The sequence below is a fragment of the Ailuropoda melanoleuca genome, chromosome 2 (assembly GCF_002007445.2).
Source record: "Ailuropoda melanoleuca isolate Jingjing chromosome 2, ASM200744v2, whole genome shotgun sequence".
Taxonomy (NCBI): domain Eukaryota; kingdom Metazoa; phylum Chordata; class Mammalia; order Carnivora; family Ursidae; genus Ailuropoda; species Ailuropoda melanoleuca.
Window position 1 is genome coordinate 89,721,540 of NC_048219.1, and position 15,089 is coordinate 89,736,628.

Genomic DNA, 15,089 nt, shown 5'->3' on the forward strand with positions numbered 1-15,089 from the left:
TAATTTTTCCAACATACTTTATTTTATTTTCACCAGTTTTACCTTTGCTTCTTCTCTTCAAATCCAGGCTTCTCCAGGACCCTATCTGCTCTGAGGCACAAGCCCCCAGAGCCCTGGCAGGGCTCAAATGACTCCTATGAGGCACCCCTATTTTTCCATCAGCTAGGCCCCTGGGTGGGGGTGGGGAGAGGCTTGAGACACCCAGATGGGGATTCTCATTAGATCTCTCCTCCTGTTATATCAAACATACTCACAAACAAGGACCCTCTTGTCTGGAGGATGAGTGGGGAGCAGTCCCTCCTCTCAAGACACAGAAGAAACACAGACCTAGATGGGAGAGAAGAGCATTCACTCCTAGGAAGCCCCACTTCCCTCAGGTTCAGGGTACAGGTCACCACACAGGTTCTTTGTTACAATGACCCATGACCTGCACTGTTCTCTGGAGATAGACTGTAGTTCCCCAGGATAAGTAGGCCTGGATACAGAAAGAGATTGGATGCTGGCAGAATAGAGGTGTCTCTGGGTGAGTCAGGCTGGGCCTGGGGCTCCCTTATAGACCATGGCTGTACCAGCTATCCTCAGTGCCATCTCTGTAGCCAGAGAGGCTCAGAGCCCAGTGCTCCTCTCTCCTGAGGAGAGAATTGGGTCTGAATTGGGTCCTCCCACCTCTTCTGACAGGGTGCTCAGGTTTGAGCCTCCCAGTAGGCCACCTGCGAAAAGTTACAGCCCATCTGTGGCATCTCTGAGGAAAGAGGTGCTCAGGAGCGTGGTCTGCTGTGTCTGTCTGTATGCTTTTAAAGCATGGGGCTTCTAAAATGTATGTGGTGATAGGGCTGCAACCCTAGGAACATGGGTTAAAGTACCCTATAGCCCTTCAGCCTTGGCATTTGACAGCCCTTCCAGTCACCCCCTCCACTCCCCAGCCTCCACCCTTTCACGCATGACCTGCCTTCCGGCACTCTGCCTTTTCCTTCTATATCAACCATTTGAACAAAACTTGAAAGGCCGGGGAATGGAATTCCAGAGTAAAAGGAACTATTTATAAAAGCCTTTTAGGTGTGCTCAAAGACCGTGAGAGACTCTCCTCTTTGAATAACACACTAACAATCTGAGGCAGTGCTCAGGTTTCATAGTGTTGTTTCCATTTCAGGTGAATAGACTGTTGCCCAGAAATGCCAGTCCATCAGGCAGATCTCAAACAGTATGAAACAGAAGTCGACCAGACTCCTATGCTTGGCATTCAATATGAGGACTTGGTTTCCAGAGATGAGGGGCTAGTTGGTCTGAGTGAATGTAAGAGAGATTGAGTCTAAAGACCATGCCTTCCACCCTGGAATCCTTCTTATATCTGCGTGCAAATCTCTATCCTTTCCCTCTTTCTAAGCCTCCTGCCCTGGGATTAGCAACTTCATTGTAGAATGAGGGAATTGCACTAGATGTTCTCAGAAATTCCATCCAGACCAGGTGGGTTAGCCAGAGTTGCTCTTTGTCACAGGCACTAGGCTAGGATGGAATGACCTGGGAACCCATTTAAAGACACAGAACCCCAGGATCCATCCCCAGACCTATTTAAAGTGAATTTCTAGAGAGAGAATCTGGGACCTCCATTTGAAAATTATTCTGATCAGCTGAGATAGAAACCATTGCTGTAGTGGTACCCAGGGGTGTGAGGGAGCTTACTCAATATCCACAAGGAGAGTTGAAACTTGCACACATCTGGCCACAGCACGAGGAGGAGGTGAACAGGGTGGCAAAAATAGAGCTGACCACTAACTGTTTTTTATGAGAAGTTTTATGTAATTACCCTATGTGAGAGTCAAATTTTCTTCTCCTCAGTCTAGGAACACCTCAAGACCAAAGAGTCTCTTCTTTTCTTTCAGTTAAATCCCCAACCACTGCCACCCCAAATACCCAGAATTAGGCTTCTGTACATGGCTGAGGGTGGGGGGGGGTTGTCTGATATATGTTACAGATTTTTTACTGGGAGAAGAAAAGCCTAATTTGAAATCCCTGCCTTATCCAGGCATTACCTGCCTAAACATTAAGAGGGAGGAATTCCACAATCCATAGTTTGTCCTACAGACTAGAATAGTCCTGGATGAATAAGGAAATAGAACAGTCATGCATAAGGGAATAGCTCAGCTCTTTATAATGGAACAGATAGGTAGATAGTAGGAATCAGAAGACAGCCAGTATACAAACATATAGGAGAATAGCCAGGTGGTGAACAAGACTTGGTCCCTGGCCATAGCATACTCCTGATTTCTGGCCTGGTTGGACATCCCAGAGGATCCACATGCCTGTGGCTTGAAACTAGTTAGGAAGAGTGGCTGATACATGGTGATCCATGTGCTTCCCCATCACCAGGGACCATCAAACTCATTCTTCCAAAAGGTGAAGCTTCCTGACCTGGAAGACTAAGCTTGAAGTATCTAGAAGGCTAGGAATAACCCAAGCTATGCTAAACCCATCCATCATATTCCTCACTACATCTTGTCATAGGAACCCTGAGGTAGGTTAACATCTTTCCTCTGTTCTCGAACGTTGTATCTGACAGGAAGAAAACTGTTTATCGACTTACATTAACACATCCGTTCGCTTGACAAAGATTTACTGAGACCTAGCTATCTGTAGGAACTGTGCTTGGTCCTAAAAATACAATGGTGAGTAAGGCAGACAATGTCTTTCCCACCTGGAATTTGAGAGACAATAGAGTTTAAGAGAGCTTGAACATGGGAGGCACAGGGCACCACGGAAACCATAGGAGGGGCACTTAAGTGGAGGTGCTCACAATCAGAGGTGTGAAAGGTTGGTGGGAGTTATCTAATGAATGGAAGAAGGAGTGAATGAAAGAGTTCCAGGAAGAGACAACAACAGGTATGCTGTCATTAAACTGATATCATGACAGACAATGCAGGGAGGAATATTTCCTTCTTACATGACCATTCTTCCTAGTTCCAAACACGTCCATCTTTACCCCGCTCTAATCAACTTCTTATCAATATTTTAGAGTAAGACTTGAGAGGAAACTGACCTAAAATTTCAAGTGACTTCAAGTTATGAGGGAGGACTGAAGAACATGCTTATCAACGTGGGTTAGAATAATGGACCTAATCTGACTGATAAAATGTAATTAAGATAGAGGTGAAATTCTGAGTTTAAGTTAAAGATCTGTTGCACTTGTAGAAGGTAAGTAGATATATACAGAGCCACACATATGGAGAAAAGTTTGGTTGATTTGGAGAAAAGCATGGGGCAAGTGTGAGATTGTCTGTAGCACATGGTGATGAGCTCTTGTTCTTCAAAATTCATTACTTGCATATAACACCCAGTGCACCATGCAATACGTGCCCTCCTTAATACCCATCACTGGCCTATCCCAATTCCCCACCCCCCTCCCCTCTGAAGCCCTCAGTTTGTTTCCTAGAGTCCATGGTTCATTCCCCCTTCTGTTTACCCCTCCTTCCTTCTTCCCTTTCTTTTCCTACTGATCTTCCTACTTCTTATGTTCCATAAATGAGTGAAACCATATGATAATTATCTTTCTCTGCTTGACTTATTTCACTTAGCATTATCTCCTTCAGTCCCATCCATGTTGCTGCAAATGTGAAATCATTCTTTTTGATGGCTGAGTAATATTCCATTGTAGATATGGACCACAACTTCTTAATCCAGTCATCTGTTGAAGGGCATCTCGGTTCCTTCCACGATTTAGCTATTGTGGACAATGCTGCTATGAACATTGGGGTGCATATGGCCCTTCTCTTCACTACGTCTGTATCTTTGGGGTAAACACCCAGTAGTGCGATGGCTGGATCATAGGGTAGCTCAATTTTCAACTTTTTAAGGGACCTCCACACTGTTTTCCAGAGTGGCTGTACCAACTTGCATTCCCACCAACAGTGTAAGAGGGATCCCCTTGAGAGAGAGAATCTTAAGCAGGCTCCATGCCCAGCATGGTACTGGACAGGGGGCTTGACGTGGGACTCCATCTCACAACCCTGAGATCATGACCTGAGCCAAAATCAAGAGTCAGATGTTTAATTAACTAAGCCACCCAGATGCTCCTAGTGTATTTCCAAAGAAGTAGCGTGCTGCTCTCTCTCTATTATTTGAAAGATTTTCTTTCAGAAAAAATAAAACTCAATAGCTTAAATATAATGGATGGAAATTTCTGTCAAGAAATAAAGAGAATAATTTAATAATCAGAACTGTGTGGAAATGGAATGCAGTTACTCTTGCATTCAACAAACACTTATTCAAATACTGAGTTTTTACTATGTGTCAGGAAGTATTCTGGAAGCTTGGGATATATTAGTGAATGCAATAGACAAAGATGCTTGTTCTCAAGGAACTGACATTCTAGCAGAGGAAAACAGATAAAAATGGAAGACGTATTTAAACACAGACACACACACATACATTAAGATATACAAACTGCTTTGGAAATAAAAACAAATACAGCAATGGAGATGTTCTGGGCAAGCATCACAGACAGCATAAGAAGGGCAAGAGGACTGAGCTCAGTGTGTGGGAGAAAGGGATCCAGAGGGGTATGGAACTGTGAGCCAGCATGCGGGAATGGAAAGGGCTTAAGAAAGGCATCATGAGCTATGGACTCATGGACCCCAGCTCCATCACTTACTAGCAGAGAGGTCTTAGCTTTGGCAGTTTCCCTGACACGTTTATAAAATGTGGTTAAAAGAAAAATATACTCCTGTCGTATACCCCTGTCTGTGTCACACAGGATTAAATAGATTATTTGTGTTATATACACTTTGTATATTATAAAACACTACAAAAGTATTTGCCTTTAGCAGTGAGATGTTCACCCTGAAGGGGAGAAGTACAGGGAAGAGATGATGATTGGTCCATATGATGAGGGAAGTTGGCCACAAAGGCAGGCCAAGTCCAGGCCCAAGCGAAGTCTGGACAGGCAGACAGGCAGAAGTGAAGAACAAACAGGAATGGATGTGGTCAGCTGGAGCAAGTCAAGAGAGGTATGGAGGAGACAGAATGAAGGAGTGATGGGACATGGGAAGGCAGACAGAAGACGGTTGGGGGATGGGTGGTGGGAAATGGCTCAGGCGGGAAGCTGATTCTAGAAGGAATAAGGGATTTGGGGACAGTTGGCTCACATGCCAAGATGAATGTTGGCTTCAAGGATGGTGAGGTGAGCTGCTATCACTAATGGTCATTTGTGTGTTGATGCCACTCAGCCATTTTGCCAATGCATGGTTCCTTAGGTTAGCCAGGAGAAGAGGAAGTGCTAAGGAGGGAAGGCTCTCAATCAATCAGAAATACTTCAAAGACTTGAATCGAGATTGGGCACTTAGTCATTGAAAGGCCTTCTGACTTGACCCAGCCTGGATAAAAAGGCTGGATTGGACAATCATTTAATTAATAAGTTCTTTCCATAGCAGCTCATCAGCATTCCTCAGAGGCTTGTTTTGTTCAGTCAGAAATCCAGGGGGTGTTTCCAGTGAGCATAGTCTTAATCCTCCTGCAGCAAAGCAGGGTTTCCCACTCTCAGCACTAGTGACATTTTGATTGGGATAATTCTTTGTCATGGGAGCACATTGTAGGGTATTAAGTAGCATCCCTGGCCGCTACCCACTAGATGACAGTATCAAACACAATCCCTTCCCCACCAGCTGTGATAACTGAAGGCCTCTGTAGATTGTCAAAAGCTTCCTCCTGGGGGCATGGAATAGGAGTTAGGGTGTACAAAACCCACTCACCATCCTTTAATGAGAACCATTGAATTAGAGGAAAGAAACTGGCCTTGTCTTTCAGATATTCCCAATACCACAGAGAATGCCATCCAGCCCTCACTTCCATTCCAAAAGACTCCCATCCATTAACAATAAAAATTTCTGTCGACTAAGGCAGGAGCACAGGCAAAGAATTCCAGCTTCAAGGATCTTCAGAAGCTTCTTATTTTTCACTGAGGCAACTGATATACTGATTATGGAAGGGTAGATTATCTTGGCTATTAAGGCAATTATGAGTAGATTAGCTGTGACTGTCATTATAGTTTTTTGGCAAATTTATCCAATAGCTCAGAATACTCCCTATTCTTCCGCTGGGTCTGCTAAGGAGGGCCAGTGGCAACTTGAAAAACAGTTGTAAGCGAGAATTTCCATTGTCTTGAAAAATCAGAGCACAGGACATTTTCACACAAAAAGAATACATTTCTATTGACAGATGGTTAATAGGATTTATAGGTAAAAGAGAGAAAAATGTACAAAAGTTCATTTGTTCAAAAGCATGTCCACATTTCTGTTCTCCTGGATCCCCCACTGAATACAATATAATAGTTGAGAATAAGTAAAAAAAAAAAAATACCGTATAATACTCTGTTATGAATTGAGCTTGATGGTGTGATTGAATTGGGAAAATCTTGAGCTACCAGTTAAAAATGGAGAGAACCTGAGCCTTGCTCTACTCAGAATTTGGACAAACTGGTACAGCAAGCCTTCCTTAGCTAAAGGAGTGATTATTAGCCATAAGTTGATACTCTTGGAAAATGTTAGATTTCTGTGTTCCTCTAGCGACCAAAGAATGTAAATACTACAGACTATAATATCTTATCTAAACCCTTGGTACCAGATGAGGTTCAGAACTATTTTTCTAAGCAGGATAGTGCAGTGAACAGAATTTATTAATTACACTACAGGCATACTTCAGACTTAACCATGCACAATCCCATCACCAAGCAACTCAAATGAAGGAGTCTACCTCCTCTTGGGTAGGCACAGTGTATAGTTCAGATCCCCCAAATCCATGGCTTCAGGACTCCTGCCCCTTTGAGAAGGCCATTAATATCTCTGCAATAAAACACATGAATATTCACAGTAAGGTGAAGCCACCTCACTGTCAGGTCAGGTCAGGTCAGTTTTTTACCACCAAATGGGTGTCATCAACCATCAGACAAGAAACGGTTTTCAGAGGCCTTTAGATGGAATAAGGATCATGAATCTTCAGTAACATTTAGGGGATTGCAGCAGTGGTATTTTCTCATCTCGTTTCCTACTGCCGTCGTCCTCTGTCCTAGCATCTCCTACACTGTCCTCTTCCATATTAGGACCCAGTGTTACTGTGATTATCCTTACCTGCTAAAATGACAACCATACAACTTGCAATAGTAACATTAAACTAAGACCTTTCATGGATTTCTTTGTATGGTCAACATTCAATAAAACTCAAGTAACTGACCCTGGCAATGGTCTCCCCACCACCCAGCCTTCCATTTCTCTTTAGCATTCCCCTATCCTCACTCTCTCTCCTGGCTCCAGCACACATGCCCTACAGTCCAGTCAGGCTGGATCACTCACCACTCACAAAAGACCACCTGTATTCTCTTGCCTGTACCTATTATCACACTGCTGCTTCTCACTGGAATGACCTCTGACCCCCAACCCCTAGCCTCCATGGGTCAAAGCTTCTTTGACAAATCTTTCCCAGACACCCTTCCTTAGGATTCCTCTCATTCACCTCTTTTCCAAGACTAAGTTGTATCTTTTTTTTTTTTGAACACGTTGTACCACTTATTGGCTTTCTTTTTACTTACCCCACTTGGGATGTATTAGTTTTTTAGTCCTCTTGATATAGGGAAACTGAAGGACTCCATAAAAATCTGCTTTTTGCTCCTTTTCCTGCTTCTATTCTTGCTAAGACATGTACCACCACCTCACTTTATACATGTCTCAGAATGCATATAGTATATGTCCTCCTTCTAAAGGGCAAGGAGTTAATGATTTATTTAGAACAGAAAACATCTAAGGAAGGACCAGGTGAGGATGACTGGACAAAGCCATCATATGAATATTCCAGACCACTAGTACTAGACATTTTGAGGCCAAGACCCCCTGTCTCCATGGAGTAACTCCAGGGCCCTCACCTTTGTTCCAATCAATTCCTAGATACCTGACAAGACATGTGCACCAGACCCTGAACAAAGATGAGACTCTTACTCCTTTCCTTTCTGAGTCTCCCAGACACTCTGTCTATACCTGCACTCTCTCTATGCCTTCAGTAAACTGTGCTCCCCCTTCCTGCTGGCTCGCATTTGATTTCTATCCTGTGTGCAGCCAGGGATCCTCTCAGTTGGTCCTGTGGGACCCCCTCTGGGTCCTCAGACCTGGCCTGCCTGCATCTTGATAGTTTTCATGAAATTCAGAAAATTGATCATTATTTTAAAAATATATCCTCCATTCTCTTTATTCTCTTTCAGAAGCTATAAATATGTGTGTTGGATTATTTACTATAACTCAACAGATTAACACTCATCTGTTCATTGTTTTGTATTTTTCCCCTCTTTTCAATTCAATTCTTCAAGTTCAAGTTCACCAATCTGTTCTACTGCAGTTTACAATCTGCTGAGACCATCCAAAAATTTTTTGACACTTTATTTAATTTTGAATATATTTAATTTTTCAGAGACTACGTTTTTCATTTTTAGAATTTCCAGTTGGTTATTTTTGAGCATGGAAACACAGGTAATATGTGTTATTCATAAAATAGGAATTATATTGCAACAGTGTGAACAATTTTTACTTGAATATTGAGTGTGTCTGTTCTTAGGTATGCCAGGTAAACCAGCGCCACTTCAAGTAGTGCTATCAGGCCACCTTTGGATTACTCCCTTCTCTTCACCCCTTCCATTTTTATTTTACTTTTTCCCTTCAATTTGCTCCCAGGAAACAGTAAATTCTTTTCAGGTTATAATTTAGGGCATTATGGGCAATATGCTCACCTTCAGTACCTCTTTCCTGTAATTACTCTAGATCCACATTCATCAAACCAAACTCATTGAGGTATAGGGGAGGAAAAAAATGGCATTTAGTTTGAACAAGAGGTAGCTACTAAAGTTGTCCATGGCTTAAAGGATTCCCCCTGTCCATTAAAAATCCAAGTTTACATCTATTTCTCTCTTTTATTGTCTATCTATCCATCTATTTTCTGATTGTCACCAAGTGCCACATAGTATCTTGCCTATTTCCCCTTTTCCATCTTAATTAATACGTAGATCCTGCACACACACAAAAAGACATTTCTACCATTATCTACATTTAAAAGATGCGTACTGTGAGGTTCAAAGAAGTTGAATACTTTGGTGAGGTCCCTAAAGCCTATCTTCTCAACCACTATGCTACACACACCACCCCCAACAACTTAGACATACAGATTTTCACCTGAGCCGTGTAGATTCAAAGGTTTGGATGAAACATGTGATTTCAGTCATTTGTGGAATTTAAGAAACAAAACAAACAAGCAAAGGGAAAAAAGTAAGAGAGGGATAGAGGGAGAAAGAGAGAGAGAGGGAGAGAAAGAAACAGACTCTTAACTATGGAGAACAAACTAATGGTTATCAGAGGGGAGGAGGTGGGGGGAATTGGTGAAATAGGGGATGGGGATTAAGGAGTACATTTATTGTGATGAGTACCGGGTGATGATGGAAGTGTTGAATCACTATATTGTACACCTGAAACCAATTATAACACTGTATATTAATTAACTGAAATTTAAATAAAAACTTTAAAAAAAACCCCAAAGGTCCAGGTGAAAAATTACTATCTAAGGTGGAAAGAAAGCAGGGTCTATGTGACCAGGTCTATAAATGTGAATAGAAGGCCTTCCATGGAAAAAAAGGCAACAGAGGACTCTAGGAATGGGGATGTTCATTTTGACTCACCACAGTCCCCATTGTAAGCAGGTACTTTCCTAGCTGGAAGGACATGCCTTGAGGTCTCTAGAGAGAGGCAGGGAGGAGCTGTCAGTCATTACCTGTCACAGGACCATGTGGGTGGCCGGAGATGGGTCATGCCATACTGGGGCCTTGTCTCACATGCTGGGGGCAGAGCCCAAGGCCAGGATAAAGGGCCTTGGGTCCAGAGCCCTTCCAAGCACTCCTTTCCTGAGGTGTTGACAGACCCAGTGCTGCTTGTGCACCGGTAAGTGTTCCCTGGGACTGAGAGCACAACCGTCCATAGTGGGAGTTCAGACCAGAGCAGGGGGCAGGTGAGGCTTTGGGCTGTGGTTGGAAGGACAAGGACCAAGAAAATATGAATCAGGAGTTTCAGGGTGGGATGGGTGAGAGAGACCAAGAACAACTAGGAAGATTTATGTGCTGTATGCTAGAATTTTGGAAATAGCAGAGTGTTCACAGTTGCTGGGTGTGTTTCTCTGGTTTTGGGGAATGAAAACATTGATGGCTAGATTATGCTGGAGTGGTTGCATAGTGGGAATATAGTTTTGGAAATACAGCCAGGCCCAGTTGCAGAGACAGTGCATTGAGGATGTTGGTACTTAACAGAAGAAAGAATCAGAGACACCTCTGGATCTGTTTAGACTCCAACAAGAAGGTCCATATTGGGAACTGGGGGCACACTGGAGATGAGAAACCCTGGGGCTTGCCTGGGAAGCAGCCTTTGGGAGGAGGACTATGTGGATTAGAGCCCTGGGTTAGGAGTCAGGGAGTTTGGGAACAGAGCTGTGACAAGCTAGTGACTAGCACTGGGTCAGTGAATTTGTCTTTTTTCCTTTCAGTTTCTTCATTTATAAATTGAGATGTTCGAGACAAATTGACTCCAATTTGTCCAAAAGGCCCTTTGCAGTTATGATTTTCTATATTCTGCAAAACCAAAACATATCAGAAATCCTTCCAAGAAAGAATGTTTTTGCTTTTTCCTTGAAGAGGCTTTCAGTGCTAAAATGGTCCTTACACTAGATGTCTGCAAGATTCTTGGTGATGTGAGAAAATGAAAGCTGGCCTAAAGCCAATTTACTTCCTTCTTTTCTCGGACACTAAGGAAATGCTAATTAGCATCAACTTTCTTAACATATTTGGGCATGATATTGTTGAAAACATTCCAAATGGGATTTGAGATGCAACTCTGTGAAAGAAGGCACATGGTCTACCAGTAAGAGTGGTAAAAATGTCAGAGATGGTTTTCCTATATCTGATCTCAAGACTTTCAAAATAAGGGTCTAGAAGTGATGCTGAGAACAGGAAGAGGGGGTGGTGCTTTGTGTCCTGGGTCTGACTGTGTGACTCTCCCCCTCAGCTCCTGACCCCACCAGCCGAGATGTCCTGCCAGCAGAACCAGCAGCAGTGCCAGCCCCCTCCCAAGTGTCCCACCCCCAAGTGCCCCCCCAAGTGTCCCCCAAAGTGCCCCCCAGTCTCTTCCTGCTGCAGTGTCAGCTCTGGGGGCTGCTGCGGCTCCAGCTCTGGGGGTGGCGGCTGCTGCAGCTCTGGGGGTGGGGGCTGCTGCACCTCTGGGGGTGGCGGCTGCTGCCTGAGCCACCACAGGCGACGCAGGTCCCACCGTCACAGACACCAGAGCTCTGGCTGCTGCAGCCAGCCCTCGGGGGGCTCCGGGTGCTGTGGAGGAGGCAGCGGTCAGTCGTCTGGAGGCTGCTGCTGATGTGGACCCTGAGGCAAGAAGAGCAGAAATAGAGGCAGAAAGGGACAAGGTCATCTTCCGTTGGTCTACCTGTGCTGCTGAGACATTTTAGTGAAGATTTCAAACTCTGTTCTTGAGGATTCTTCTTACCTGAAATCCAGAAATCTGTGTCCTCTCTTAAAAACTCATCTAAAGCCTGATCCCATGTCTGCAGCCTGCCCTGGGAACCCCAGGTAGTAATTCCTATGTCATTCCACAGATAATTTCCTCGGCAGTCCCCTACCTGAAGCAAAACAATAAAAGAATCTGCTCACCATCTTGTTCTAGCCTGCTTTTCCCTTGCTTGTAAACGTGCTGGGAAGATGACTGTCTCTGCTATCAGCTGTTTCCCCTTGTCATCTGCGCCCCGATTCAGCACTGATTGTTTTTGACGGGCTGTAAAAATCCTTTTCCACCCTTCAAGAGTAGAAGTTCTTCCAGCTGGACTAAGAATTAAATGGACACGAGACAGATTAACAGGAGAAAAAGCCAAAGTTTTATTACGTGTGCACGGAGGCCCAGGAATGGCATTGAGGCCCAAAGAAGTGACCAGGGCCGGCAGTTTTTATACATTTTAGACAAAGAGACAATAAATCTGTCAGGCATAAACAGGACAAAGAAAACTTAACTTTGGGAGCTTCCATTAGTAAGGGATTCTAAACAGAGTTTGAGCAGGGGTGGTAAATTAGTGAAAAGTAACAGGAGTTGTTTATACAGCCTTCTCTGCTCTGAATTTCCCACCTCCGGAGATAAGGGTGTCTCTTCACCTCCTGCTACAGGGAGGGTACTTTTCACATGGAGAAGTATTTCCTGCTTTCAGGGGGACAGAGGAGGGTCTGAGTGTCCTTCTAGCACAGGTTCTTATTTAAGTAGCTTTAATTTGAAGTAATCAATATACCATAGTCGTATATTTGGGGGCAGAACTGCCCCTACAGTTCCGTCCTCTGACACTTCCCTGCAAGTTTCTCATATTAAAGCTGAGCTGGTGACTGAGGAGGGAGAAACCGACTTAGTACAAGGGGTAAGAGGTCTACAAAGAGCAGAAAGACCACAGATTAGAATGAGGATGAATAAACAGAGAAGAAAAATAGGGGGCACCTGGGCGTGATCTCAGGGTCCTGGGATCGAGCCCTGCATCGGGTTCCCTGCTCTGCTGGGAGCCTGCTTCTCCCTCTCCCACTCCCCCTGCTTGTGTTCCCTCTCTCGCTGGCTGTCTCTCAAAAAAAAAGAAAAAAAAATGGAAGCACCTTTCCCCACATCCCATTAAACCAAATTCCCTAAACCTGGAAATAGATTGGTCTAATAGAAAATCTGTGCTTCGTTTATCTAATGAAAAATGTTAATCCTTTCTTTTAACTGATTTACATTAGATATTATTTGTCCTGTTTGGTTTACATAGAAGCAACACTTTCCACCAATGATTGCAGAGGTAGTCAGTGGATCTGGGACATGATGATTTTGGAATTCCACAGAGGCTAAGCTCTTAACTTCTGACTGGAGTATTTTCAAAGTTTGCGTGGTGGTATTGAATTCTTGTCCCATCACCATAGAGAGATTTAGGATTGCTTTTTCTAATTTATAATCTCCAAAATTTGGGAATGACACCCTTAACACTGAAGAACTTGGAATTATGATATGACAGTGGATTTTCTACAATTTCTTGATGGACATGTTTATGTAGCACAATTTTATGAACAAAGAAGCCCAAGTTTGTAATTGGCTGGCATTTAGGTTGGAGTACTTAGGGACAAATGGAGCCAGGTATCATTGTCCTGACCATGTAGGCGGGAATACTTTGTAGACCTTGTTGCCACATAAAATAAAAAGACCAGTGTGGTTTATAGACAAGGTTAGGTCGGAACCTGTTACTTTCAAAGTGTGGAGTGCTCCATGACCTTTGATAATGTTAACATTCATACATCTCCATTTTTCATGTGGTCCTGTCAGTATATGAGAGTAGCTGATGTAGGAGGCCTATAGTTTGTTTCTGACAGTGATAAAGCTTAGTTTTGTTACCTAGCCAAGTAAGTCCAGAATTTTGATTGACCCAAATATAGTTTGTGGAATTCAGTAGTCTAACATGGGGGGTAGCTGAGATACCCCATGTTGTACAGGGTTGATCTGTAAAACATTTGGTGATTTGGCAAATGTCTATGCTGGAATTATTTTTAATCTCCTTGCTATGTTTAAAGATACTACTTTTATTTTATTTTTTTTTAAAGATTTTATTTATTTACTTGAGGGAGACAGAGACAGAGAGTGAGCACACGCAAGCAGGGGGAGAGGCAGAGGGAGAGAGAGAAACAGATTTCCCGCTGAGGAGGGAGCCTGATGTGGGGCTCGATCCCAGGACCCTGAGATAATGACCTGAACTGAAGGCAGATGCTTAACTGACTGAGCCACCCAGGAGCCCCAAAGATTCTATTTTTAGTATAAAACCACTGGATTCATTTGCAATAAAGTTTTGGTGTATCTCTTAGGAGAAGTCCAGGGGCATGTCTGTCTTCAATGCAAAAGGGAAATTTTTCAGTTATTGCCTTTATTCTGACAAGGGACAGTCCTTGAGCTTCTGTAGAGATTTTCCAGAGCCCAAGTAGTTCACCAGGTAAAAAGGCAGAGTGATGTTCTTTTGGCTGTGGATACCATACCTTGGAATCTATCCCTCTACCATGTTCAGACAACCAGGTGTTCACATCTGCAAGCATGAAGACCACTTCAGGCTCTTTTGCATTATCTAGATGTTGACATAGCCAATAGTCAGACTGATTTGTAAGTATGGCCACAGTTTGATAAACTGGTTTAAGGAAGGGTTTGGTCTGTGCCTGACCTACTGAAAAAGAGAGGGTTAGTAAGAGCAAGACATAGGTTGGAAAGGAGCCCATAGTGGAGACTTAAAGAGGGGAAGTAGGATAGACAAGCACTGTCCCGTTAGCCTTCCAACAAATAACCTATAAACAGGGAAAAGTATTCAAAAGTATATATATATATATATAGAGAGAGAGAGTACTTTGTTAGTATTATATATAATATATTATAATATAAATATATAATATAAATAAATTTATACTGTATAATAATATACAGTAGATATATATAAATTTAGATTACATATAAATATATAGGAAAATAAATATATATATATATATAGGAGTTTTAAAAAAGGGGGGTTAGGTAAAAGAAGCATGGCCTCCACCAACTGATGGGCCCTTTCCACCAGGGAGGGTCTATATCAAGGTCTTTAGAAGAAAATACTAGCTGGCACCTTCCTGGGAAGGGCTCAATGAGGTGCTGCTGATCACCTGTACTGCCACCAGAATAAAAGAGAAATCCTCTGGATTCATGCAAACCGTACCAAAATAGACCCAGATCAACACCCGCAAGACAACTAGGAGACCATCCTTTGCAGGTGACCTGAAAATAAGGATTTCCAGGCTCAAGTCCCAGGCCCCAGAAGCAATGGCACCACGATGTAGATAGCTTTTCCAAACTCACAGATCAAGAATTTATTCTGGTGGCAGTGTAGGTAATCAACAGCACCTCATTGAGCCCTTCCCAGCAAGGTGCCAGCTAGTATTTTCTTCTAAAGACCTTGATATAGACCCTCCCTGGTGGAAAGGGCCCATCAGTTGGTGGAGGCCATGC

General features: G+C 43.3%; 1 long non-coding RNA gene across 1 annotated transcript; it reads left to right on the top strand.

Moving 5' to 3' along the window:
- The first annotated feature begins 9,841 nt into the window (after positions 1 to 9,841).
- On the top strand, positions 9,842 to 11,724 carry LOC109488495. The gene is made up of 2 exons (XR_002141485.1): positions 9,842 to 9,956; positions 11,070 to 11,724. It is a non-coding gene; the product is annotated as an uncharacterized LOC109488495 (long non-coding RNA).
- The last annotated feature ends 3,365 nt before the right edge of the window (positions 11,725 to 15,089 follow it).